Genomic DNA, 4,884 nt, shown 5'->3' with positions numbered 1-4,884 from the left:
GAGGAGCTTCCAGAATGGGACGCCTTGACAGTTTCTGCAGATCATTTGTTTCCATTGTTGAAATTTTTGCAGCCGGCTTTCTTTTCTATTAACTGTTTGGCTCGTGCGGGGTTCCTCTTTCAAAGCTGCTGCACAGTAAGAGATGTTACCACCAGGATCAAATAAAGCGGAGGTTCACACAAAAAGTGAACCTCCGCTTTTTGAATCCCCCCCCCCCTCCGGTGACACTTTTGGCACCTTTCAGGGGGAGGGGGGGGGTGCAGATACCTGTCCGAGACAGGTATTTGCACCACTTCCAGGTCTGATCCCCGCAGGTAATCCAGCCTGTGATGTCACTCGCCCCCGCAGTCTTCTTGGAAACACTGTTCCCAGGAGAGAACGGGGACCAGTGACGGCACGTCGCGATCCTCGCGCATGCGCAGTAGGGAATCGGGCAGTGAAGCCGTCAGGCTTCACTTCCTGATTCCATCACCTTGGTCCTCGGCTGCTTCCGCCGCCATCCTATCGATTGCTCAGCCTCAGCTGCTAACATCTCAGGCATGCAGGACAGGTAAGTGTCCTTTTTTTTAAAAGTCAGCAGCTGCCGTATTTGTAGCTGCTGACTTAAAAAAAAAAAAAAAAAAAATTGTCGGAACCTCCGCTTTAAAGAAGAATAAAAGGCTGAAAAAAAATTAATGCAGCCCACACATTGAAGTTCTGGTAATCTACACTATAATTAATTTAGTTATTGGGTTTAAATACATTTTAAAGGAAATCTTATCGCTGGGAGTAATGTGGGCTTCCATTGCTAATCCCTTATGAAAAGGAATGAGTGGTAACAAACATAAAATCTCCTGTGCTTGAGAGTGGACTCAGAGATATCTAGTAGGCTATACTTTCATCAATAAGCCTCGTCTTGCTGCCCTCATTAGATTTGGGAGTCTGAAACCACAAAACAGAGGGGGTACCGACCTAGTGCATTATCCTAAAAGCATAACTTTATTATTATAAAAGGTGGTAAGTATTATACACAGAGTGATAATTGCATCAAAGTGCATCACAAAGAACAGCACCATCCTGTCCACAGTACATCATAACATGGGACAGAACAAATGAAGATCCAATAGGCATTTTATTTGTCCTGTCGCATGTTATGATGTACTGGGGACAGGGTGGTGCTGTTCTTTGTGATGAGCTTTGATGCAATTGTCATTCTGAGTATAATACAGGCATACCCCACTTTGAAGTACACAATGGGGTTTATTTACTAAAGCTGGAAAGTGCAAAATCAGGGTCACTTCTGCATAGAAACCAATGACATTCTAACCCCCGGCTTGTTCAATTAAGCCTGGTAATAAAGCCTGGAAGCTCATTGGTTTCTATGCAGAAGTGAGCCTGATTTTGCACTTTTCAGCTTTAGTAAATAAACCCCATTGTGTACTTAAAAGTGGGGTATGCTTGTACTTACCACCTTTTTATAATAATACAGTTATGCTTTTAGGATAATGCACTAACTCGATGTACCCTCGGTTTTGTTTTGTGGAATAGGAATAAGTGCTGTAATTCCAAATATCATCAAGCAGGGGTGCTGTAGGCAGAATGAGTTATACAGTTATGATTGGTGCTACATAAGCCACAGCCTTCGGTGAAGCAGATAAACTGGCTTTCCAGCTAACTATAATAGGCAGGTTATCGCTTTGCACCTACAGCGAGTCACCATGAGACAATATGGGGATTTGCAACACTGAAAAGTACAGATGAAACAAGTAACACGGGGACACTGACCTGTATAAAGGGTGTGTACTGCCTTTGAAGAGGCTTTCTGTACTTACAATTGAGGGCTCATGGGAAACCAAGTTGTTCCATAGAAGGATCCACAGTGATGTAAACCTTTTCAAAGCCACGGAAATTCCTCTTTAGGGTTCACATTGTGCCTGCATACAGTTTAGACAGCCAAGGTGTTAAATCATCTGGACTTGCAGTATATTGGTGACTGCCTTGTTGTGGTTGTTGAGGGCGCTATAGTCACCTCAGTCTTGAGGTTGTGGAGAACAAGTCTGTAGAGCAAGCCGATTGAGGGCCTGTACCTAGAAAGGCAACAACCAGGTTTACATCACTGTGGATCCTTCTATGTAACAATGTGGTCTCCCATGTAAGTAAAACTGAGCTTTACAGCCATGCTAGTTTGAATTGGGTGAATATATGCCGGGTGCATCAATAGAAAAGATATGAAAAGCCTTAAAAAAAAACAAAAAAAACTTTGTCAGCCACATCCTAAGTAGAAAAGCCTGTTCCCTGCAAGCATGCTGCCGAGAAGGACCTCCTACTCTGTGTGCAAGCAGAGGTCTCTCTTCAGGCTCTGTTCACACCTAATACTGATGCGGCGCCCAGCAGGGGTCTGGTGCATGGGCGTCTGCTCCATAGGGCAAGGGGGGTCAATTTCAGTCCCCTGATATTTCACCAAAGCCTCCCAACAAGACTGTTAAAAAATGCTAAAATAAATAAATTTGTAAAAAAAAAAAAAAAAAAAAAACGTCTGATACCGTCCACTTCCCTACTGGCACCATCCATCCTATTCAGCTGCTGGGGGGGGGGGGGGTTTAAACCCCAGCTAATGGTCGAAGACAGGGTTAAATGTGACTGTGTATTGCCGCTGCCGAAGCGCTCCCCCCTTGAAAAAAATTTAGCGGACACCCATGGTCCGGTGCATTCTGGTTCACCGTTTCAGGTCCCATTTCAGCACAAATTTTGGTCTGAATTCAGACCTAAAACTGACCAAAAGCTGCACAGGGCTCCAGTGCAAATTCGCATCGGAGAGATGTGAACTGGCTCCATAGAGAGTCATTCATATTTTCCTGCTATTGCGAATTGAATGCAGATATCCCGCATCAAAATAGTGTGAACCCGGCCTCAAAGGTTTTACAGTCTCCCCGGCTGAGTCAGAGCAAGAGCTTTCCAAACAGCTGGGAGCTATAGGTCTGCAGAGATCACGGCTTCCACACACAGAGCCAAGGTCCTTTATGCAGCTGCCAGCATGGATCAGTTTTAGAAAACTACGTGTAAGACAATCGCACATCTTCCGTTTTTATGCTTCTGGAATATATTTGACAGGTTTAAATTCAATTTCCCATTGGGCTTTAAAAAGATTCTCCCTGTGGCCAGAGTGCGATAACACGAGATGCTAAAGCTGGCAATTGATGGTTCAAATCTCGGCCGGTTCAGCCTGGACTGGCCAAGATTCGATCTGTGTGTGGGTAGGCTGATTGTACCCAAGTCGATCCATGACTTGGGTACAACCAGCATGTTGGATTTCTAGTATGAGATTATTGCCAGCAGCTATAGCCGCTAGCAATAACCATTGTGTTCTCCCAGCAGGGACGGCTCCTGGTACAACTTGGGGTCTCAGGAAAGTAAGTCACATTATCTATGGCCCTCAGACAGGAGTACACCAGTGCCGGCTCATCACAGCATCCACCCCTGCTTGATTAAATAAGCTGCCTGACCCATTGGTGACATTCTGCTGCAAAGATAACTGCCCTCAGTTCATAGGCCACAAGTATAAATTATAGTAAATCATTTATTGTTTCTGGGGACTGTTGGTGTACATGTCATTCCTATATTGTGTGCCTGTTATTGATTGTGTTCAGATACCACTATTTTAATTGTAAAATAAACATGGTGCAGTCTGCATATTTGAGTTGATTTATGCAGTGTAATTGTGTGGCTTATTCTCCATTCATGTGAGGATAGGCAGATGCTTTTAACCACTTGCTTACTGGGTACATAAACCCCCTTCGTGCCCAGGCGAAATTTCAGCTTCCGGCACTGCGTCGCTTTAACTGACATTTGCGCGGTCGTGCGACGTGGCTCCCAAACAAAATTGACGTCCTTTTTTTCCCCACAAATAGAGCTTTATTTTGGTGGTATTTGATCACCTCTGCGGTTTTTATTTTTTGCGCTATAAACAAAAAAAGAGCGACAATTTAAAAAATATATATATATATATTTTACTTGTTGCTATAATAAATATCCCATTTTTTTTTTTTTACATTTTTTTCTCAGTTAAGGCCGATGCGTATTTTTGTAAAAAAAAAAAAAAAAAATCGCAATAAGAGAATGGTTTGCACAAAAGTTATAGCACCTACAAAATAGGGGACAGAATTATGATTTTTTTTTTATTTTTTTACTAGTAATGGCAGCGATCTGCGATTTTTATTGGGACTGTGATATTGCGGTGGACATATCGGATACTTGACACAAATTTGGGACCATTCACATTTATACAGCGATCAGTGCTATAAAAATGCACTAATTACTGTATAAATGTGAACTGGCAGGGAAGGGGTGAACACTAGGGGGTGAGGAAGGGGTTAAATGTATTCCCTGGGTGTGTTCTAACTGTGTGGGGGAGGGGGCTGACTGGGGGAGGTAACCAATGCTGTGTCCCTATGTACAAGGGACACAGCATCGGTCTCCTCTCCTCTGACAGCACACAGAGCTCCACGTGCCTGCTGTGTCACCGCCGATCGCGTGTACCCGGCGGACATCGCGGCCGCCAGGTACACGCATCGGCTCTTCAGCGATGCGCCGGGACACCCAGTGGCACGCGCGGGTAATGCTTTAAAAAAGACGTCCACTTGGCACTTGAGTCGCGCTGTTGACGTCTTTTGTCAATATCGCGGGTCTGAAGTGGTTAAACCAGTGTTTCAACTCCAGTCCCCAAGGTGCCCCAACAGGTAATGTTTTCAGGATTTCCCTCTGATGAAATGGCTTTGGTACCTTAACCACTTAAGGGCATGATTTCACGGCGCAAGATCCCAGCTTTAGATTGGTCCCTCACTCAGCCAGTTAACCCTTCGTGTGCTGCTCGCTTCAACTTGTAAAGGTGCACATAAGCGGTATATA

The sequence above is a fragment of the Rana temporaria genome, chromosome 3, assembly GCF_905171775.1.
Source record: "Rana temporaria chromosome 3, aRanTem1.1, whole genome shotgun sequence".
NCBI classification, from domain to species: domain Eukaryota; kingdom Metazoa; phylum Chordata; class Amphibia; order Anura; family Ranidae; genus Rana; species Rana temporaria.
Note: the sequence above shows the minus strand (reverse complement) of the source record.